General features: G+C 37.4%; 1 protein-coding gene across 2 annotated transcripts in view; it reads left to right on the top strand.

Moving 5' to 3' along the window:
* MTUS2 (microtubule associated scaffold protein 2) overlaps positions 1-25,182 on the top strand; it is a 729,368-nt gene that overhangs the window by 202,717 nt on the left and 501,469 nt on the right. The window lies entirely within an intron of this gene.

Here is a 25,182-nt window from a genome sequence, read left to right on the forward strand (position 1 = left end):
GAGAGGGGAGTGGGGTGCCCCCATAACTCAGGCCCCCTCGGGAGGCAACAGCGGAGACGGGAACAGACCAGAGACGGGAGCAGACCGGGGCTCCCCAAGCAGGCAGGAGCCCGGATCCATTGTTGAAGGTCTCTGCATAAACCCCCTGAGGGAACTGAGCCTGTGAGGCAGCCCTGCCCCGACCTGAGCACCTGAACTTAATCTCACACTGAATAGCAGCCCTGCCCCCACCAAAAGCCCTGAGGCTGGCAAGCAGCATTTGAATCTCAAACCCCAAGCGCTGGCTGGGAGGATCCGGAGGCGAAGTGGGTGTGAAGAGAATATTCAGAAGTCAAATCACTGGCTGGGAAAATGCCCAGAAAAGGGAAAAGAAATAAGACTATAGAAGGTTACTTTCTTGGGGAACAGGCATTTCCTCCCTTCCTTTCTGATGAGGAAGAACAATGCTTACCATCAGGCAAAGACACAGAAGTCAAGGCCTCTATATCCCAGCCCACTCAATGGGCTCAGGCCATAGAAGAGCTCATAGAAAATCAAGTTAGAGAGGTGGAAGAAAAGCTGCGAGGAGAAATGAGAGACATGCAGTCAAAGCATGAACAGCAGATCAGCTCCCTGCTAAAGGAGACCCAAAAAAATGCTGAAGAAAATAACACCTTGAAAAATAGGCTAACTCAATTGGCCAAAGAGGTTCAAGAAGCCAATGAGGAGAAGAATGCTTTCAAAAGCAGAATTAGCCAAATGGAAAAGGAGATTCAAAAGCTCACTGAAGAAAATAATTCTTTCAAAATTAGAATGGAACAGATGGAGGCTAATGACTTTATGAGAAACCAAGAAATCACAAAACAAAACCAAAAGAATGAAAAAATGGAAGATAATGTGAAATATCTCATTGGAAAAACAACTGACCTAGAGAATAGATCCAGGAGAGACAATTTAAAAATTATGGGACTACCTGAAAGCCAGGATCAAAAAAAGAGCCTAAACATCATCTTTCATGAAATTATCAAGGAAAACTTCCCTGATATTCTAGAACCAGAGGGCAAAATAAGTATTCAAGGAATCCACAGATCACCGCCTGAAAGAGATCCAAAAAGAGAAACTCCTAGGAACATTGTGGCCAAATTCCAGAGTTCCCAGATCAAGGAGAAAATATTGCAAGCAGCTAGAAAGAAACAATTCAAGTATTGTGGAAATACAATCAGGATAACACAAGATCTAGCAGCTTCCACATTAAGGGATCGAAGGGCGTGGAATAGGATATTCCAGAAGTCAAAGGAACTAGGACTAAAACCAAGAATCACCTACCCAGCAAAACTGAATATAATACTTCAGGGGAAAAATTGGTCTTTCAATGAAATAGAGGTCTTTCAAGCATTCTTGATGAAAAGACCAGAGCTGAAAAGAAAATTTGACTTTCAAACACAAGAATGAAGAGAAGCATGAAAAAGTAAATAGCAAAGAGAAGTCATAAGGGACTTTACAAAAGTTGAACTGTTTACATTCCTACATGGAAAGACAATATTTGTAACTCTTGAAACTATTCAGCATCTGGGTACAGGGTGGGATAACACACACACACATGCACACGCACACGCACACGCACACACACATAGAGACAGAGTGCACAGAGTGAACTGAAGAGGAGGGGATCATATCTTAAAAAAAAAATGAAATCAAGCAGTGAGAGAAATATATTGGGAGGAGAAAGGGAGAAATGGAATGGGGCAAATTATCTCTCATAAAAGAGGCAAGCAAAAGACTTTTTAGTGAAGGGAAAAAGAGGGGAGGTGAGAGAAAAACATGAAGTTTACTTTCATCACATTCCACTAAAGGAAGGAATAAAATGCACACTCATTTTGGTATGAAAACCTATCATACAATACAGGAAAGTGGGGGATAAGGGGATAAGCAGGGTGGGGGGGATGATGGAAGGGAGGGCACAGGGAGGAGGGAGCAATTTGAGGTCAACACTCATGGGGAGGGTCAGGATCAAAAGAGACAACAGAAGTAATGGGGGACAGGATAGGATGGAGGGAAATATAATTAGTTCTTACACAACACTACTATTATGGAAGTCATTTGCAAAACTACACAGATCTGGCCTATATTGAATTGCTTGCCTTCCAAAGGGAAGGGGTGGGGAGGGAGGGAGGGCAGAATGGCAGACAGGAGCAATTAGAATGCTCGGTGTTTTGGGGTGGGGGGAGGGGACAAAAGGGGAGAAAATGTGGAACCCAAAATTTTGTGAAAATGAATGTTAAAAGTTAAATAAATTAATAATAATAAAAAAATAAAAATAAAAAAAATAGATGAGACTTGAATAGACATCAGTGCCTTCCTTGCCAGGCAAAATGAATTTGAATTTTCCATTTGAAGCAATGGACTCCCATGAAGATTTGTTAGCAGAGCATGACCAAATCTATAAGTAAAAAAGATGATTCTGGCAGTGTTATGAAGGATGAGTTATGAAGGAAAGATAGTAAGGAGGATGGGCGATCTGTTAAGAGAATATGGAAATAGTCTAGATGGATGATAACAAAGTTCTGTAGTAGAGTAGTAGCACTGGAAATAGAGAGAAGGGAACAGAACAGAGTTAGGGATATTTTGGGAGTGAGATTGACAAGAGTTGGCCATTTACAGGAATTGTCAGAAATAACTTCAAGGTTGTGAATGTGGAAGATTAAGTAATACCACAGATGGCAGTGGTCAAGTCAGAAGGAATAGATTTTTGTGGAAAGAAGATAAACTTGATTTGGGGATATGTTATGTTTAAGATGCTAGTAGGACATCCAGCTGATGCACTGACCTGGAATTCATCAATAAAATCAGCACAAAGATAGAATTTTAGGAGTCATTTTCCTAGAGGTGGTAGTTGAAGAGGCAGCTAATTGGATCAGGGAAAAGAGTGTTGTCTAGAGTCATAAAGACCTGAATTGAAATCCCACCTCAGACACTAACTGTGTGACCCTCACCAAGTCAATTAAATCTGTCTGTCATTGGTTCCTCATCTATAAAATGATATTAAAAATATCACCTACCTCCCAGAGCTTTTGTGAGGGTGACATGAGATAGTATTTGCAAAGTGCTTGGCAACCTTGAAGTACTCTGTAGAAATGCTATTGTTATTGTTATGGAAGATGTGGGAATGAATAAGATTGCCAAAGGAGAGACCAAGAAAGCCAAAAACTGACCCTTAGGAAGAGGACTGCATCTTTGATTTCATTACTATGGAAAATTCTCAGATGAGGAAATTTCATCCACTAATGTGGATTGTAACGTTCTCTGCAATTTGTGGTCTTGGAGAGTTGACTAGAGCAGTACAATGTCAAGAAGAGAATGAGGAGCTAATACAGGATATAAATCAGGAGCAATTAGAGAGGTAGAAAGAGAACCAAAAAAAATGGTGTCTCTGAAGCTAATGGAGAACATTATTTAGTAGGGGTGACTGCTTTATTAAGTTGAACAAACTATTGAAATTTGAAAGATCTTTTGTTGTTGTTCAGTCATTACACTTGTGTCTGACTCTTCATGACCCCATTTGGGGTTTTCTTGGCACAGATACTGGAGTGGTTTGCTATTTCTTTCTCCAGCTCATTTTTACATATAAGAAAATTGATGCAAATAGGAGTAAGTGACTTACCCAGGGTCACACAGTTAGTAAGTAGCTGAGGCCAGATTTGAATTCATGAAGTCTTTCTGATTCCAAGCTCAGCACTTTATCCACTGCTCCATCTTCGATAATAATAATAGAGCATTTATACAGAACACTTTAAGATTTGCCAAGCGCTTCACAAATATTATCTCATTTCACCCTCACAAAAACCCTAGGGGTAGGTGAATTCAGGGCACTCTGCCTAGTTAATAGTCAACAAGCATTTATTGAACACCTGTGATGTTTCAGCCGCTGTGCCAGCTATATGTAAGAAAAAAAGGGAAAAGTTGATTCCTGCTCTCAAGGAGCTCCCAGTCATTCCAACATTGGGGATGACATGCCAACATACAAAGTCAATTGGAGATAAACAAGAGAGGGTGTCAACCTGAAAGTTTGGTTAAGAAAAGGCAAACAGGCTAAATGCATACAGTTTATTCCCGTAAAGCTAGTGGTCACATCATCATGGAGCCAGAAAACTTCTGACTAATACAAGAATGACCAGGCTTAAATCCATTTAGGACAATCCAAGGTTGTCTGTGTCCTTCAGATTTATGGTCTCGATGAGTGATTAACTATAACACAAGAAAGAAATTTCTTAATTGGATAGGTTGTAAATACAAAAAGATAAGAGAGTTGAGAAGGTGTTGATTGAAGTTACACCTCAGAACATTTGTGTTTCCCTATCATTAACATGTCATAACATAGTACATGTCCACAAGATAATAAAAAAAGTCCCACTATTCAAGATAATGTCTCAGGTTCAGGATCTCATTGAGTATGCTAAGTCAGCCCCACCTGACCTTGTTGACATAGGAAGAGTGTACTTCAGAGAACAAAGAGACTATTAGGTCCAGACTCTTCTTAATTCAAGCTCTGGCCCTTATTAAAGTCCAAAAATGATATTAGGTATTATCAAGGGAAAGTAGAAGCCCAGAATTCTGAGAGGCTTAGGTGAGGAGAGAAGTACACTCCAGAGATGTGAACTAGCTAGTGAGAGAATGCCCTGAAGTAAGAGAGTTCAATGTCAGTGTCAAGTTTGGAACCGCAAGTGTAGCTAGTTGGCTAGCATGAAGAGTACAGTTTGGAATGAGGTCAAATAGGTGGGTGGGAGCCATATTATTGAGGGTAGGATAATGGGGCTCCAACAAAGGATTTTGAGTGACTTGGACCTTAGAAAAATTATTTTGGCTCCTGGGTGGGGGATGGCAGAATCAAGAGACTCTGAGAGAATGGAAACAAAGAAACTGATTAAGAGACTGTTATAATGCTCCAGGCAGAAAGTGATGAGGACCTGAGATAGAATCTTGGCTGTGTAAGGAGAGAAAAGGGAACAGATCTGAGGTGATATACAGCTAAGAATGAACAGGATTTGGCAGCCGATTAGATGGAGTGGTGAGGGGGAGAGGATGACTCTGAGATTATAATAGAAAGAGGAGAATTTAAAAGGTTGCTGATAATGAATTTCATCTTGAGCATATTACTTTTGAGATGTCTGTTGGATACTCAGAAGGAAATGACCAGTAGTAGTTATGTAATGAAAGGTTAGAATTCAGAAAAGATATTAATTACATATATATTTATATACACACATATACATACATATGTAGACACATGTACATATATGTACACACATCCTATATATACATGTGTGTATGTATGTGTGTGTATACACTATATATGCATATATACACGCACACGTATACATATACTTGCATCTGTTGGCTGATGGGTGGTTCAGGGCAACTAGATGGGGCAGTGGATAGAGTTTCAGGCCTATAGTCTGGAAGGCTCATCTTCCTGAGTTCAAGTCTGACCTCAGACACTTACTGTGTGACTCAGGACAAGTCACTTACCCCCATTTACCTCAGTTTCCTCATCTGTGAAATGAGCAGGGAAAGGAAATGACAAATTGTTACAATATTTTTGCCAAGAGAACCCTAAAAGGGATCACAAAGAGTTGGGCACAACTGAACAACAACATATACATTTTAGAGTCATGTGTGTATAGAGGATGCTTGAACTCATGGGAGTTCTCTAAAGGAGAAAGTGACAGAAGATAGCGACAGAAGAGAACCCAGAATGGAACCCTGGGGTATACCTACACTTAGGGGAAGGAGACAGATAATGGTACTTCAAAGGAGACTAAGAGAGAACCATGAGACTGATAGGAGGAACACTAGGAGAAGACAGTGTTATGGAAACCAAGGGAAGGGAGTATGTGCTGAGAGAGGAAGTAGTCAACATATCAAAAGCTGAAGAGAAGTGAAAAAAGATCTGAGAAAAGATCATCAGAGTTGGTATTTTAAGAGATCACTGATGATCATAGAGCAATTTCAGTCAGGTGGTTGGATTGTGAAACATATTCCAAGGGACTGAGAAATGGATGGTTAATGGGGAAGTTAGAGACTATAAAAGGGTACAATTCTTTCTAGGAGTCTGGATATGAGAGGAAAGGTATAGGGTGATAATTTAAGGGTAATGCAGGACCAAGAAAACTATTTTTAAAGAATAGGGCAGATCTGAATATGTTCATTGGGAATGAGAAAAGAGTTTGTAATTAGGAGATTAATGGGGAAAGAGACAATGATCAATGACAAATTCCAGGAGGAAGGAATAGCAGAAAATATTGTAGGGAATATGAGGGGGTTAACTTTGGTAAGAAGAAAGGCTACTTCTTCAGTAATAGGATTAGTTATTTCACTGAGTCATAAAAATAATAATAGTGTTCATTTGAAAGAGCAGAGTGTCTGGAACTTCAAGGAAAATTGGGGGAAAAGATGTGAAGAAACTTGATTCAATAGTATCCCACCTTAAATCGTATTATAAGGTAAGAGCAATGTTAAAGTGTAAAATGGATAATTTTGATTATTTTAAATTAAAATTTTCCTGTGTAAATAAAACCTATTTGGTCAAGAATAGAGGGAATGCAGAAAGTTGGGGGAAAAAACTCTCATAGCCAATCTGTTAAATAGAATGTAATTGGATCAGAATATTGTTGTGGTGTAGGAAATCATGAGCTGGTGGATTTAGAAAAATGTGGAAAGACTTGGACTTATGAAGTAAGATGCTGTCCACCTTCAGAGAAACAGATGACAGGTGGAAATAAGCATAATACAGTCTTACATATCTGTGTTTTGAGTGTGTGTGTGTGTGTGTGTGTGCATCTTTATGGATATCTATGTATACCTACATAGATATGTATAGGTGTATATCTATCTGTATCTATGTATATATGTTTATCTATATATGTAGATAGGTAAATCTATGTAGATATGTATATATGTATCTCTATCTATTTATATCTGTGCTTAATTGTAGCCTTTGTGGGTGAGTAGGAAAGGGAAAAATAAAGTAAAAAGTGCACAGCAGAGGACAAAAGAAAACATACAAGGAAACAAAGAAAAGATGGACAACTTTGAAAATAATGTGTAGATTTCATTATTTAGGTTTTCTTGAAATGGAAATGTATTGCTTTATGTTGAATCTTCTCTTATGTTCTGCTATGTACATGGCAATTTTTTTATTTTGTATTTTAGTTTAAAATAAATTTGAAACCAAAAAAAGAGATAGGATTAAAGGAGGAAATGATGATTGAAGATGTAGAAAGGTTTTAAGGTATGGAGCAGAAGGACGAGAACTCTTAGCAGATGCCTTCTTTTTACCTACTAATTACTCTGGAATTCTTTTCCAACTCGAAGTTATAAGCCAAATTATAAGGGGCGTGTGGGAGAATGAGAATGAAGTGAAGGGGTTGGGTAGAGACAACTTTTTAAAAGAGGTTTAATGGTGAAGGAAATAGATAAGAATGTTTGCTCATTGGGCTAGAAGAGGGGTGGGGAACTTGTAGCTTCAAGGCCACGTATGGCCTTCTAGGTCCTTGGGTGCAGCCTTTTGACTGAGTCCAAGTTTTATAGAACAAATCATTTTATTAAGAGGATTTGTTCTGTGAAGTTTGGATTCAAAGAGCCACACTTGAGGACCTAGAAAGCTACATGTGGCCTCGAGGCTGTAGGTTCCCTATCCTTGAAGGGGGTATTTTTCAGGAAAGGGAAGATTTGAGTATGATTGTTTGCAAATAGCAAGGATTCAGTGGAAGGGAAGAAGTTAAAGATGCACAAGAACATGAACATCTCTGCAAGAATCAGGTCCTTAGAAGACCTTCATGCCACAAAAGAGATTCCTTCCCTCCTTCCAGAAACAACATAAAGAAATTCACTTCCAGGGGAAAAACAATTTGAACTCATGAGTAAGAGCACCTTATACTGAACCCTGTATAGACTTTTGAGCCTTGGGTTATCCTGACTTTATCCTTGGGAATGCTAGTGAGATTTATTGCTTTGTCCCAGATAGCAATCTCTGGAATTGAGGAATCTATATGTCGCACTTGAATTCCCATGGTTGGTTGGTTTCAAAAGGCTAAGACACGAAGTAGAATCTAGCTCATACACACACTAATTTAAAATGTGAGCATCTTTCCGAAAGATTACTAAAATATTTAAGAAAGTCTTCATGCTATTGTGTATGTGCTTCCCCTAATCCCTCCAGGGAAACAGATAATTTATTTCACCTAGTTCCCTTCTTGGATGGCAATTTGGCAATACGTAAAAGTCAGAAAGCTGATTGTACCTTTTGACCTAGAAATTTCATTGCTAGGTATTTATCTTAAAGAGATTGTAAAAAGGAAATAGGAACCTATATTCACACACACAAAAAATCATAATGCCTTCATTTGAAATACCAAAAACAAAACAAAACAACCTATGTTTTCATTATTGGAAGATGGCTTAATAACATTGACAAATTAATGTAATAGAACATTTTGACATCATACAATATTACTATGAAGCATCCAATGAAATGTTTGTTGTTGCTTAGTCACACCTGACTCTTCATGACCCCATTTAGGCTTTTGCTGGCATAGACCCTAGAGTAGTTTTCCATGTCCTTCTCCATTTTACAGATGAGGAAACTGAGGCAAACAGGTTGAAGTGACTTGCTCAGGGCTACACAGCTAGTAAGTATCTGAGGCCAGATTTGAACACACTAAGATGAGTCCAGGCCCAGCACTCTATGCACTGAGCCACTTAGCTGCCCTCAAGGAAATATAGTGGAGGATTTAATGTGTAATCATTCTGTGATGTCACTGGTCCTCTTCAAAAATGAAGAACAAACAGTATGAATCCTAACATTATATTATTTGCTGGTCATGTTTTTAATAAACATTTAAAAAATATCTCAGAGAGATCTCTCATGAAAGCATGGATCACTCTGTTTTCTCACCCTGGAGAGTTCTAAAAGTGTTAATAAAATTGAAAGCTTCCTCCTACAATGACTGCTACTGCTGTTCCCTAACCCCTACCTCTGTGTAGAGGGCCCAGATTTTACTTTTAAAAGCTAAGGATCGAAAAGGAAATATCATTCTTTCCTAAATGAGATCTGTGTGGAGGAGTGAAGAATTGGAATAAAAGGTACTTGGTAGAGTAGAAACATGGCCATTACACAAGATGTGAGAATCTGGTTGGGACAGAGTTAATGGCCTGACAGAATTTTCATGAAAACTTGGTATAGCCTAGTCGTTAAATGAGGAGCTGATGGATTGACTGGCATGCCAGTGCATGATGTATGAGCCCAGGAGCCTTAACCAGTGAGGTTGAACCATGGGCAATTAGCCCATGGCACCTGGGTCCTGCTTATGGCTTTTTAACACTAAGCGGTAGCTTACTTGCTTTCAGATGAGAAAAATGAGACCCAGAGAGATTATGACTTTCCAAAGGCCACATGGGGAGTTAGCAGCAGAAATGAAAACGTAAATAGCCATATTCATAAGGAGAAAGGAGCTCACAACTGCCCCAGATCATCAAAACATATCTCACTGGTGACTGTAGTTTGGAATGGAGGCAAGATCTGATTCCTAGATGTGTGTGCGTGTGTGTGTGTGTGTGTGTGTATTTAAGTATTTGAGTGTGACATAATGACTGAATGAACTTGAAGTTAGAGACTTGTTAGAAGAGCTTTCAAGGTTACTCTTAGGAGAGATGCTTTGTTTAATGGCTAACAAACAGTAAACTGGGATATTTTGTATCCTTTGTACTTTTCAGCCAACAGTGTGACTTTAAATATGTGGTCCACTGGAGAATATCATTTTTAAAGCCTAACTATTCCTTTCTCATACCATTATCAAAGATGTCCTTAGTACATATATTGATTAACCGTATAAAGATTTTGTAGAGATAAGAAAGTAGTCACATGGGGGTAGTTATTTTCAGTCATCGGATTATAATTATTCTTTGGTATTTTCTTGTTTGACTTTTGAGGAGTACCAATAGTAGTCACATTTATACAGGCTGTCACAAAAGTCAGTGCTGTTGTAAGCTATGAAGGTTTTCATAACTCATAATCGCACTAAGACTTTTGGGACATCTTGTGATAACACTTTAAGAATTTTACATCTATTACTTCATTTGATTCTCCAGTATGGGTAGACATATGAGTTGGTAGTTATGTATTGTTGTTATCATTATCATTTTTAGTATTTTGTGTAAATTTTCTCTACCTCTTCATCTTCTACAACAGATAAATGATATATAAACTCTAATTATCTTCATTCCTTTCTATTTTTTTTGCTTCTCCTTGTTAAATAAATAAATATGTATATGCGTATACATATATGTGTGTGTATATATACACATATATACATTTATTTGGAATTTAACAATTGTTAGTTAACACAGGCATTTTAATATACGATGGAGAACAGTAAACTTTGAACCTTGGTAATGTATTTTAGGTAAATATTACATTTAGCAAAGTGTTAATAAAATTGATCAGTTGGGTTATATCCCCTTCTATACGTTTGGTTTTACTGTGTGCATTTTAAAAGTAATACTTTTTTGATGTTACATTTCTGTCACTACTGATTAATATTCTCCACAAACAGAAGCCCTGCCTTGTAACAAATATATGTATAAGTGAATTATATATGTTACATATAATACACACATATAATATATGTAGCTCATGTGTTATAATACATATGTGCATATAACATAAATATTATACACACATATAGGTAAGCAAAATAAATCTATACATCGGCCATTTCTGAAATTTCACACTTTATTTTGTATCTGTACCCTTTCACATTTCTGTTCAAAGAGAGGTTGCTTACTTCGTTATTAGTACTCTGACACTGGGATGGCTCACTGCTTTGATTACAGCTCTGGAGATTTTTAGTTAGTTCTCCTGAATCTGCTCATTTCACTTTGTATCAGTTCATACAAGTCTTTCTGAATTTCTCTTAAGTTATGAGTCATGACTTCTTGTAAAGCAGTAACATTGAGTCTCATTTACATGACAGACTTTGTTCAGACATTCTCAAGTTGATGGGTATTCTCTCATCCCACTCTTTTCCTACAACAAAAAAAATTGCTTTTTCTCTTTATGAGCACTGCAATGCAAGATGACCAGGTATTCCATTAAATGATAGCTTTGGTCACATGATAAAAACAATCGCTAATTTTCAACATTTTCCTTTCCTAAGAGGACCCATGAATTATCTTTACATATAGTGGCAACTTTCTTATACTGTTCATTTATGACAAGAATATCAGCACTGGTAAGATTCAGTTTCACCATTAGTATATTAACAGTTGTTATTCAGTTGTTTCAGTTGTGTTTAACTGTTTGTGACCCTTTTAGGGGTTTTCTTGGCAATGATACTAGACTGGTTTGCTATTTCCTTCTCCAGATGATTTTACAGATGAAGAAACTGAGGCAAACAGGGTTAAGTGACTCACCCAGGGTAGTGTCCAAGGTCAGATATGATCTCAGGAAGAGGAGTCTTTCTGGCTACAGGGCCCAATGCTCTATCCAGTGTGCTACCTAGTCGCCCATAGATTGGCTAGTATTTAATAATGCTCAGGATCTGAGATGGATGGAGAAAAGCATAGCAGGTAGGTGGCAAAGTGAATAAATAGAGTGTTGGGCTTGGAGTCAAGAAGACCTGTGTTCAGATCTTGCCTTAGATATTTAATTTCTCAACCTATTTCCTCATTTGTAAAATGTGGATGATAATAACAACCTCACAGGTTTAAAATTAAATTACATAACTTACGTATTTGCAAACCTTCAAATATTAAAAATGTTTATTATTATTATTAATATTATTGTTGTTGTTGTTATAGGAAGGGATCATAGGACCATAGATTTAGGGCTGGAACAGAACTCAGCAATGATCTAATCCAGTCTCTTCATTCTGCACAATTGAGGACCAGAGATGTTGAATGAGGTTCTCCTTGTAGTAAGTAACAAAGTCAGGATAGGCGCTCTGGCCCGCTAATTTCCAAGCCAATCATTGTGGCAGGAAAATTGTGTATTTAGTGGAAACTTCTAGGTTAATATTTGTGTATGAGTCAAAAACAGTGGTTCTTTGCACCCTCCACCTTATTTTCTGCTGATCTGAGATCATTGGTGCAGCAATAAAAAAGGGGTAGGAATTGTATGCAGGATCAAGTGCCACTTGGTTATTTTTCTTTGTCTCATAGGTTGTCATGGCCAAAGAATTCATTCCTAAATGGCCCCAGCCTATGGGTATTTTAACTTTGTATTTACCCAGGCTGGATCATGAAAAGCCAACAGAGTCTGTTGCTTGGACAATATGGTCATGCATGTAAAGCAGAATATGATGAGAAGGTACAAACTTTTGGAACTCAGAGAAGTCAATCAATAAACATTTATTTAGTACCTACTGTATGCCAGGCACTGTGTTAAGCAGTGGGGATGCAAAAAGAGGTAAAAGACATTCTCTGATCTCAAATAATTTAGAATCTAATTCAAGAAACTTCATAAAGACAGGTAAAGGCGTATAGAAAGTTATCTGGCCCTACAGGACAGAGGAGAGGATGGAGACAAGGGCAGAGAGGGATGATAGAGGAGAGAGCAGATTGGTGATGGGGGCAATTGGAATGCTTGGTGTTTTAGGGTGGGGGGAGGGGACGGGGGGAGAAAATTTGGAACCCAAAATTTTGTGAAAATGAATGTTAAAAGTTAATTAAATAAATTAAAAAAAAAGAAACTTCATAAAAGACATGAGATTTATGTGCCTTTTCTTGAAAAAACGGGAAGACTTAGAAAGAAAAGCAAAGAGGACTTTTCATATATAGGAAATAAGATGAGTACAGACTCAGTGATAGGAATGTATGGGACTTTTTTCTTGGAACCTGCTGACATCTAGGATATGTAGAAAGGAGGGACAGAAGAAAAGATTAAAAATATAGGTTAGAATCAGAGCATGCCAGGGAAATGAGTTTGTATGGAGCCTAAAATAGGACTAGAAGACACTGGAGGTCTTTTCTTGTTCTCTGATTCTAGGAAGCAAATGCAATGTATTTGGTTGATGTTGTCTGGGGAAAGGTACTACTGTTGTGAATGAACTCCCAGCTCAATTAAATTGCCAGATCTTTGTTCTTCAAAATAAAGTAGTTTTCCTCTTTAGTGGAAAATAAAATTGACAGAGTTGTTACATTAGCATCTTTTATTTAATTACATGTAATCATAAATTATAGGTCAGAACATTTTTATGATCATATTTTGCATCCAAAACAAAAATTTAGTTTGTATTTGGCAGACTAGGGAATAATACATTTGTTTATATCAACTTTGACATTAAACCTTCTGACAGAGTCATGGGGCTGTGAGAAATCAGTTGTTTATGCCCTTCATGTAATTTTTGTTACGTAATTGAATAAAGCCTTTTCAATTACATTTATATCTACTCAAAGTGTGCATCCTTTTCTCTCTAATTTCCTTCTTATCCTTTTACTTTGAACTTTCTATTGTTCCTACTTAGCTATGCTATTTCTTTAAGTATACATAGATATATGTATATATAGTATATATGTATATTTCAGTATAGTGTATCTATCTTTACATGTATATGTATATATTTCTTTGTACATGGCTACATGTTTATATAGATGGATTCAGAGAAATTTATACCCATATATTCATGTATATTTTTCTGGATGATATGTCTTGATTTTCATTTATGTGGCTCTTCCATTGACTTATATAGTCTCTGTATAATTTCAGATTTAGCCTTTTTGTCTTCTTCATTCTCTGTTAGGATAAGGTCTCATTTATTGATTCATGTACTGAATGTTTTCTTTCCCAGGTTATTCTCTCATAAGTAGAAAGAGGGAGAGTGTCAGAAAGCATGCTGCAAACTAGCATTTTCAAGCATCTTTAATGAGGTATATATAACCTATTTCATCACTACCACCTAACCTAAAGGGATTGTACTCAACTCTAGCTTATCCCTGGGTTTCTCCCACTTGTTCACAGATAAATATAGCATAACACATCTTTGACCAGAGAAGCTTAACCCTTATTACAGGTCTGCACAGTGCAGTCTGCCAAAGGTTTTCTGGTGGCCTTTGAAAAATGTAGGGTTGCCATTACGTACTCTCCTGTTTGTCACGTGACCTGTGACAACCGACCATGTTCAGTCTGTCTCTACTCTAACCTATCTGTGGCCTGAAGAAGTTTAACCTATTTTAATTTTGGCCCCTACCTACTGCAGAATTCTGCAGGTCTGCCCTTTTAGAACCCACCTATTCATTGAATACTCTGTCTTGGGAGGAAGGCCATTGACACATAACCCTTCTGGGAGATACATAGAACTTACACACAAACACCTGTGGGGGAAAAACACTCTGAACTATTGGAAGTTTGCTGAATAAACAGCTATTGCATGACAAAATAACTCTCCTGACTTCACAGCAAGAACTGCTCATCTTATCACCATTCACATCAGTAAAAGAATATCACTAGCTTGTATGTATTTGCTTTACTTGTAAACAATGAGCAAAACTTGAGCATAGTTCAGTTACTACAGAAAGTTTTCCATTGCAGGGTCTTTTCCTTGACTCCCATATTGGATCTCAGGGCTTGAAAGAGCAATGGTTATGGAGGTCAACTGCTACTTTTGACCACATGATCTTGGACAAGATTGTTAATTTCTCTGGGTCTCACTTTCATCATCTGTAAAATGAAAGGATTGGACTATGTGACTTGTGTGTTCCCTTCTGACTTTGCCTCTGTGATCATATGATCTCACCTGGACCCTAACTACAATGAGGGTATTATAGAGTGGATGATCTGTTGGCCTTTTATGCCTGTCTTCCATGGGTGCTTCTGTGTCTACACTCACTCCATGCCATTGGAGCAAGTGGAGTGATACGTGACGCTTATGAATGATTAATGTCTTCCATAGTCTTTCTGTCCTGTGAGAGTATTCATCATGGCACCAAGATCTGAGATCTAAGTTAGCAGTTCTTTTAAAAAAATAAAACAAAATAGGTACAGTATATGATTACACAGTGTCATATGCTGTGCTATATAGCCATACATTTCTGTGGTCATTTCATATGATGACCTGCCTTTTCTAGATCCCTATATGGCTTGGACTTTAATTTTTTTTCCTATTAAATACATGTTACATAGAAGAATTAAAATGATTGGGAGAAACTATAAAACAAAATAAAAAAAGAACAAAATATAATACAAAGGAAAATGGTCTGCTTCCATCTGTGATCCAATTGCATAGCCCTTTCTCTGGATATGGAAGGAATTTTACCTCTGGAGTCTAGTGCATTCAAGTCTTTGCATTGCAATGAAGTACTAAATCTACCAAAAAAATTCCTTGCACTGTGTTGTTGCTGTGTACAAAGTTCTCCTGGTTCCTCTTTTCACTCAGCATCAGGCCTTTTTGAAGTCTTCCTGTTCATCATTTCTTATTGCATAATAGTATTCCATTACATTCATATACCACAACTTGTTCAGCCATTCCCCAATTGATGGGCATCCCCCTGATTTCCAGTTTTTGGCCACCACAAAGAGAGCTGCTAAAGATATTTTTGTACGTGTGAGTCCCTTTCCCATTTCTATGATCTCTTTGGGATAGAGTCCCAGAAGTGATATTGCTGGGTCAAAGGGTATGCACATTTTTGTAGCTCTTTGAGTATAGTTCCAAATTGCTCTCCAGAATGGTTAGATCAGCTCACAGCTCCACCAACAATGAATTAGTGTTCCAACTCTCCCACATCTTCTCCAACATTTATCATCTTCCTGTTTTGTCATGTTAGCCAATCTGATAGGTGTGATGTAGTCTCTCAGAGTTGTTGTGATTTGCATCTCTCTAATCAATAGTGATTTAGAGCATGTTTTCATATGATTATAGATAGCTTTAATTTCTTCTTCTGAAAACTGCCTCTTCATATCCTTTGACAATTTGTCAATTAGGGAATGTTGTACATTTGACTCAGTTCTCTATATATTTTAGAAATGAGGCCTTTATCGCAGACATTAGTTGCAAAAATTCTTTCCCAGTTTTCTGCTTCCCTCCTAATCTTGGCTGCATTGGCTTTCTTTGTGCAAAAACTTTTCTATTTAATGTAATCAAAATTATCCGTTTTCTACTTCATAACGTTCTTTATTTCTTATTTGGTTATAAATTTCTCCATTCTCCATAAATCTGACAAATACACTATTCCTTCTTCCCCTAATTTGTTTATAATATCAATCTTTATCCCTACATCACATATCCATTTGGACGGTGTGTACGGTGTCAGGCATTGGTCTATGCCCAGTTTCTGCCACACTGTTATCCAGTTTTCCCAGCAATTTTTGTCAAACAGTGAGGGCTTATCCCAGAAGCTGGGGTCCTTGGGTTTATCAGACAGTAGATTGCTATATTTATTGACTACTGTGTCTTGAGTACCTAACATTCCACTGGTCTACTCCTCTGTTTCTTAGCCAGTACCAAGTGGTTTTGATGATTGCTGTTTTATAATACAATTTGAGATCTGAGAGGGCTAGGCCACCTTCCCTAGCATTTCTTTGCATTAGTTCCCTTGATATTCTGGACCTTTTGTTCTTCCAGATGAATTTTGATATTATATTTTCTAGCTCTAGAAAATAATTTTTGATAGTTTCATTGGTATGGCACTGAATAAGTAAATTAATTTAGGTGGAATTGTCATTTTTATTATATTAGCTTGGCGTACCCACAAGCAACTGATGTTTTTTCACTTAGATCTGACTTAATTTGTGGGAAAAGTGTTTTATAGTTGTATTCATATAGTCCTTTGGTTTGTTTTGGCAGGTAGACTCCCAGATATTTTATAGTGTCTACGGAAGCTTTAAATGGGATTTCTCTTTCTCTCTATTGCTGTTGGGCTTTGTTAGTAATATATAGAAATGCAGGTGATTTATCTGGGTTTATTTTGTAACCTGCAACTTTGCCACGGTTGTTTATTATTTCAAGTAGTTTTTTTTACTTGATTCTCTGGGATTCTCTAAGTATGTCATCATATCATCTGCAAAGAATGATAACTAGTTTCTTCTTTGCCTATTCTAATTCCTTCAATTTCTTTTTCTTCTCTTATTGCTACAGCTAACATTTCTAGTACCATATTGAATAACAATGATGATAGTGGACATCCTTGTTTCACCCCTGATCTTGTTGGACATGCATCTAGTTTATCCCCGTTGTATATAATACTTACTGATAGTATTAGGTAGATACTGCTTATTATTTTATGAAAAATTCCATTTATTCCTATGCTCTCCAGTGTTTTCGATAGGAATGAGGGTTGTATTTTGTCAAAAGCTTTTTCTGCATCTATTGAGATAATTATGTGGTTTCTGTGACTTTTGTTGTTGATATTATCAATAATGCTAATAGTTTTCCTATTATTGAACTGGCTCTGCATTCCTGGTATAAATCCTACCTGATCATAATGTATTATTCTCCTGATAAGTTGTTGTATTCTTTTTGCTAATATATTATTTAAAATATTTGCATCTATATTCATTAGAGAAATTGGTCTATAATTTTCTTTCTCTGTTTTGTCTCTCTCTGGTTTAGGTATTAGAACCATATTTGTATCATAAAAAGATAGGACTCCTTCCCCAATTTTCCCAAATAGTCTATATAGTTTTGGAATCAACTGTTCTTTAAATGTTTGATAGAATCCACTTGTAAATCCATCTGACCCTGAAAATTTTTTCCTAGGGAGTTTATTGATGGCTTGTTCAATTTCTTTTTCTGAGATGGGGTTATATTCCACTTCCTCTTCTGTTAATCTGGCTAAATATATTTTTAAATATAATGATCCATCTCATTTAGCTTGCTGAATTTATGGCATACTGTTAGGCAGAGTAATTTCTAATTATTATTTTAATTTCCTCCTCATTAGAGGTTTAGTTCACCCTTTCTATTTTTGATATCGGTAACTTGGTTTTCTTTTTTTTAAAAATCAAATTGACCAAAGGTTTATCAATTTTATTGGTTTTTCATAAAACCAACTCTTAGTTTTATTTATTAGTTCAATAGTTTTCTTAATTTAAGTTTTATTAATCTCTCCTTTGGTTTTCAGTACTTCAATTTGGTATTGACTTCAGGATTTTCAATCTGTTCTTTTTCTAGCTTTTTCAGCTGTATGCCCAATTCATTGATCTCCTCTTTCCCTATTTTATTGATGTAGGCATTCAAAGATATAAAAATTCCCCTAAGAACTGCATTTGCAGTATCCCATAAGATTTGATAGGTGGTCTCATTATTGTCATTCTCTTGAATGAAGTTGTTGATTGCTTCTGTAATTTGTTGTTTAACCCACTCATTCTTTAGGATTAGATTGCTTAGTTTCCAATTAATTTTTGGTTTATATTTCCATGGCCTTTTATTACATATAATTTTTATTGCATTATGATCTGAGAAGGATGCATTGACTATCTCTGCCTTTGTGCACTGGATTGTGAGGTTTTTATGGCCGTGGTCAATTTTTGTATATGTGTCATGTACCACTGAGAAAAAGGTGTATTCATTTCTATCCCCATTCGATTTTCTCCAGAGATCTATCATATCTACTTTATCCAAAGTTTTATTCCTTCACTTCTTTCTTGTTCATTTTAAGGTTAGATTTATCAAGTTCAGAGAGGGGGAGATTGAAGTCCCCCATGAGTATAGTTTTGCAGTCTGTTTCTTCCTGTAACTCCCTTACCTTCTCCTCTAAGAATTTGGATGCTAGACCACTTGGAGCATATATGTTTAGTAATGAAATTGCTTCATTGTCTATGGTTCCTTTTAGCAGAATACAGTTTTGTTCCTTATTTCTTTTGATTAGATCTATTTCTGCTTTTGCTTTGTCTGAGATTAGGATTGCTACCCCTGCTTTTTTTACATCAGCTAAAGCACAATATATTCTGCTCCAACCTTTTTTCTTTACTCTCTGTGTATGCCCCCATTTCAAATATGTTTCTTGTAAACAACGTATTGTTGGATTGTGGTTTTTAATCCATTCTGCTATCCATCTCCATTTTATGGGAGAGTTCATCCCATTCACATTCACAGCTATGATTACTATCTATGTCTTTCCCTCCATCCTGATTTCCCCATTTATGCTTTTAGTTCTCCCTTCTCCTCCACAATAGTTTTAATTTTTGACCATCACCTCCCTCAGTCTTCCCTCCCTTCTTTCAGTCCCTATCCCTTTTAATCCCCTTTTCCCTTACTACTTCTTCCCTCCCTTTTAGCCTCCCCTTTCTTTTCTTTCCCTCTTTCCTTCCTACTAGTTATATTTCTATAGTTAACTGAGTTTTTTGTTCCCTCCTTGAACTCAATCAGATCAGAGTAAATCTCAAACAATGCTTATCTCCCTCCCCCTCTTTCCCTCTATTGTAATATATTTTTGTGCCTCTTCCTGTGATGTAATTTACCTTTTACTGCCTCCTTTTCACATCTCCCATTACAGTCCCTTCACACTCTTAAATCACATTTTTGTTATGACATTGTTTACTTTATACCACTCCCTCTGTCTAGGTACATCTCTTTTATATATCATAATAAATATACAGTTCTCAAGATTAACAAGTAGCATCTTCCCTTATAGGGATGTAAACAGTTTTCCCATATTGAATAACAAGTTTTTTTTCCCCGTTTACCTTTTTATGCCTCTCTTGAGACCTGCGTTTGAAGATCAAATTTTCTATTGAACTCTAACCTTTCTATCAGGAAGTTCTAAAAATTCCTCATTTCATTGAATGTCCATCTCCTTGCCTGAAATATTATGCTCAACTTTGCTTCGTAATTGTTCCTTGGTTTTAGTCCTAGTTCCTTTGCCTTACAGAATATCATATTTCAATCCCTCCAATCTTTTAATGTAGAAGCTGCAAGGTCCTGTGTGATCCTAACTATAGTTCCTTAGTATTTGAATTGTTTCCTTCTGGCTGCCTGCAGTATTTTCTCCTTCACTTGATAGTTCTGGAATTTGGCAACGATATTTCTGGGTGTTTTTAGTTTGGTATCCCTTTCAGAAGGTGAATGGTGGATTCTTTCGATGACTATTTTGCCCTCTGGATCTAGGACTTCTGGGCAGTTTTTCTTGATGATTTCTTGGAAGATGTTGTCCAGGCTCTTTTTTCATCATGGCTTTGTGGTAGACCTAAAATCCTTAGATTTTCTCTCCTGGATCTGTTTTCCAGGTCAGTTGTTTTTCCAATGAGATAGCTTACATTTTCTTCTATCTTTTCATTCTTTAGATTCTGTTTGACTGATTCTTGATGTCTAATAGAGTCTTTAGCTTCTACTTGCCTGATTCCAATCTTTATCAAATTGTTTTCTTCAGTTAACTTTTGTGTCTCCTTTTCCATCTGTCCAATTGTTCCTTTTAAGGAATTATTTTCTCCAGTTAGGTTTTGTACTTCCTTTTCTATTTGTCCAGTTTTCTTTTTAAATTCTTCTGTGATTTATTTTTTCATATTTTTAAAATCATTGGTCAGTTTTTCTTCTGTTTCTCTAATTTGGCTTTCGAAATCCTTCCTGAGCTCTTCCAAGAATGCTCTTTGTGTTTCAGACAAGTTCATGTTCCCTTCTAAAGTTTCAGATGGGAGTACAGTCTCAATGCTGACCTCTTTGGTATTCATGGTTTTGGTCCTTGTCCCATAGAAAGATCCTATGGTCTTTTCTTTTCTGCTTTGCTTCCTACTCTTTCCCTGACTTTTAAAGTAGATCTCTGCATCTAGAGTATAGGGTGCTCTGTCCCACAGTTCCTGTGCCTAAAACTTGAGACTTTGTGTGTTGTGGTCTCTGGTTCTTTCAGCTAAAAGGTAAAATGCTTCAGCTTACCCAGTGCTGAGCTGGCTGGTGTTGGAAAGCAAAGGCCAGGTGAAGTTTTTTTTGGTTTTCCTTGGAGTTACCCTGGAGTTAGCTGCCTTTAGTGTGGGGGAGGGTTGGTCTGGCCACAGGAGGTCTCCTCTGCTGAGTTCATAGGCAAGCTCAGTGATTGGTGATCCCATCTATGCTAGTGTCATCCCAATTCCTCTGGGTTGCTGAAGCATGCCTGGAGTCCTGGTTTTGGTGATTGCAGATTCCATCCACCTAGGACTCAGGATCTCCTCCAGGTTTGCTGAGGTGGAGCTGTCAGAGACAGCTCTGGTCCTGCACTGGTTGCCTTCAGCCATAGCTAGAGGGACCTTCTTTAGTGATTTTCCTAACCTCACAGGCTAAAAGACTCTTTATCCCTTCTTCTGATCCCACTGTTACAGATTTTTCCTGGAGAAACATTCTCTGGGGTCCTCAAGGTAAACAAGGGGAGAGAGATGGCAATTACCAATCACTCTGCCATCTTGTCTCAATTATTCTGCTCAGATTTTAATTATTTTGACTTCATATTTTCTTTTACACCATCTCGACCATCAAGACCAGCCAAGGTGTTTTTTTTCCCCTGAAACTTCACCTATATAGAATTAGAGGTAGGAGGGAAGGTGGAAGAATAGAGGGAGTTAGAATTCCTTGCTCATTCTTCTGGCCTTTAGGCCACAAAGTCCTTTAAAATTGATATCTTCTTAATCATATCATGGGTCCCTGATGCTGTCCTTTAATGTACCTGTAATATTTACGCCTCAAGGGCAAATCTGAAGGGAAACAATTTTACAATCTAATAAAACTAAAAATAGGCAATTCCAAGAGAAAGAACATTTTTGTGATAGGACAATCATGAGGTATGAAGGAACATCAGTCACCTGATAGGACTTTAGTCCTCCAGGGGGCCCAAATCACATGGGATGTTGGCACCAAGAGGCAAGAGACATGGGCAAGAAGAAGGGGGAAAGGGAAGGGAAAAGGAAGAGAAGAGAAATGGAAAGGCAGGGAATAAGTATTTATTTAGTAATTGTAATGTTGCAGACATTGTGCTAAGTGCTTTTAACACATCTCACCTCGTTTGATCCTTATAACAACTCTGGGAGGTAAGTGCTATTATTATTGTCTTTATTATTGCCATTTTACAGCTGAGGAAAGTGAGATAAACAGAGGTTAAACACCTTCAGTTGATATGTCTGAGGCTAGATTTCAACTCACATCTTCTTGACTCCCTCCCAGACTGATTCTTTTGAATAGGCAAATTATTCCATCTTTTGCCTCAATTCCTACCTAGCCTTAGAACACTGAATGGGTGTTGCCTCAGACAAATGAGACCTGGGAAAAACTTAGCTTAAAAAGGTCTAGGTCTCCTACTGCATTCCTGGTCATCTCCAGTCATCCTGACCTTTGTCTTGCCACTGGACTCAGATGATTCTGGAGGAGAGTTAGGCCAATGACTTTACATAACCTCACTTAGATCCAAATCACTTGCATGTCAAGACATCATCCTCCTGATGTCATTGGTCCTCTTGGAAAATGAATGATGAACAACAACCACAATTTCAACAAGCAATACTGATTCCAGACCCAGGGTCCTATCTGCTGTCACCCAGATACCTCTTAGAGGTGCAAGAAAGAAACTAAAAGATGGAAAGAAAGAATAGATAAGACAAGTGGAGTAGAGGTAGCAGAGGAGAGATTGTGAGGGAAGAAAAGGAGCTGGGGATAAAAATTCATCAAAGAAAAATAAACATACCTGTGATAGGGAATGGTACAATGCTGCCTCTAAGCTACCCACTACCACCACTATTATTACCACCACTACCACCATTGATTGCCTTAGAGGTGAACTTGGTTGAGGAGTCTAGGACTTTTCCATTTGCTACTTTATCCATCTTTGAATGACCCCTTAAGTCCATAAACTGAGAAAAGTATCTGGCTGCAAGTATAGAGAAAGAGATGACAGGTTCCCAAGGATATTATATATGACATACATTTGTACTCTAGCATCTCATCACATTATAATATAACTTGGTTCCTATGGTCAATCCTCGACACCCCCTGCCCCTGTCATGGTACCTTCTCCTGCAGAGCATGAACCTTCTTCTGCAGAGTGAAAAAGTCTTACATCTAAAAGATGCTCATCAAGATGAGCAGGGAAAACCCCTTAGCAAGCATCCTAAGAGAGACAAAAACAACACATATAACCTCCTAGATGTTCCTTGGAACCTGTGCTTCAGGTCATCGTATTTAGATCTCAATGCATTGAAAATCATCTCCTTTCCATAAGTTTCCTTCCCTCTATTTCCCATCCTATAGAAAATCTTGGACCTTTCTAGGCATTTATCACTTAGTCATTCAGCAAACAGTTGTTAAAATGCCTACTAAGTGCTATGCCTTGTGGTAATAGCTAAGATGGTAAGAAAGAAATGAAACTGTTCCTGCCTTCAAAGAGCTTATGTTCTATGGGGGAGACAATATGGATGCATATATACACATGTATGCACACGTGTGTACATGTATGTATGTGTTGACTCTCCTTGACCCCATAGACCATGCTGTTCATGGGGTTTTCTTGGCAAAGATTCTGTAGTGGTTTGTCATTTCCTACTCTAGCGTATTAAGGTAAACAAAGGTTGAATGACTTGCCCGTGAATACAAAGCTAGTATCTAAAGCCAGATTTGAACTCAGGTGTTCCTGACTCCAGGCCTAGTATTCTGTCTCCTGAGCTACCTAGCTGCCTATGTATATGTATATATGTAAGTATATGTGTGTATGTATTTGTGTGTGTATATATGTAAGTGTATATGGGGATTGAGGGGGTGGGGAATAGAAATGAAAGTGGATTTGAATACACCCCATGGAACACCTTAATTCATGCTTTATTCCAATCCAATACTTCCTCCCAGCCCCCATCATATTTACAAAATAGTTACACAAAGGGATTAGGGGAGGGGAGGGTACCAGATAAAAGTCCTCTCTGTTTCTTCTGAAGTGCTGATAACTTGGGTTTCCTGGGGGTGATTTATTAAGATAATTGTTATGCCTGCAACAGAATTAGAGGTATCTGTTTTGCATATTTTTCACTAATTCATTAGAGGCCAGAGTTTAGTGGCTGGCTAACTACATTTTTTTTCACAGAAGTAAATATATATATATGTATATATATCAGCTGGTAAAATAGAGACCGGAAGTTTGTTGTTTTTACCAGTTGGAGTTCTTCCTACGCATTTAAGGGTTAGCATAAATCTTCCTTTAATAAAGCAGTGAACAATTCACATACACACATATACATTTGCACATACACTCTGACACCTATAATTAAATAACTGCTATTTATATAGAGCTTTAAGGCTTGTAAATTGTTTACATGTATTATTTCATGTGTGCCTCACAACCACCTTGTAAGAGTTATTTCCACTTTACAGTAAAGGAACCTGAGGCTCAGAGACATTAAGTAACTTGCTCATACTGATCTAGTTCGTAAAGTGTAGGAGGCAGGGTGGAAATCAGCTCTCTTCTGAGCTTACTTGGCATGTTTTCCACTCTCCCTTGTTACTTCCAGATGCAGTGAGTAAAGGTAGTCACTGGATTGCTGGATCAAGTCACAAGTCCTGGATACACATCCTGATTCTTCTGCTTTATTAATTTTGTGACCTTGGGCAAATCACTTAGCCTCTTTCTGCCATTCCTTCCTTATTTAGGATTAGATTACTTCTATTAAGGATTAGAAGGATAAGATGTTATTTTAGATCATAGGTTCCCAAAGCTGGTGATATTGTTTTCTGGGGGGGGGGGGGGGGTGTTGTAATGATTCAGGGTGCAGTAGTAGTCTTGGGTGAAATTTGGGGGAGTTGAATAAAAATAAGGGGGCAATGGAAGCTTAAGGAAAGAAGAGAAGACAATTTTGAGAAAAACATTCGTACATGTTTCATCTCTTGTGTAACAGAGTTAAACTTGTAGTGATTACATTATTTTCCAAACATGCAAAATGCAAGTTATAACTGATGAGTGATCGCATCCATTGACAAGTCTTAACAAGTATGTGTTGTCAGGCGAAAGTGTGGCGCATTGTTGGGAAGTCCAGTGTACATCGGCAGGACTATGTGCTTATAATGAGTTGTTTACAATATGGTTACATGACACAATATTGCATCATCAAGATCTCAACACAGGAAAAAACCACAAATTTACAATAACATTAAAATTTAAGATGCATCATTTAAAAATATTTTATATATTTTGAAATGATGCAAATTAAAAAAGAAACACTAAGGGTTAAAGAATGTAGATTTCCAGGGCAGCACTGGGTAATTTTTTTAAAGGGAG

This window comes from Notamacropus eugenii, chromosome 5, assembly GCF_028372415.1.
Source record: "Notamacropus eugenii isolate mMacEug1 chromosome 5, mMacEug1.pri_v2, whole genome shotgun sequence".
In the NCBI taxonomy this organism is placed as follows: Eukaryota; Metazoa; Chordata; class Mammalia; order Diprotodontia; family Macropodidae; genus Notamacropus; species Notamacropus eugenii.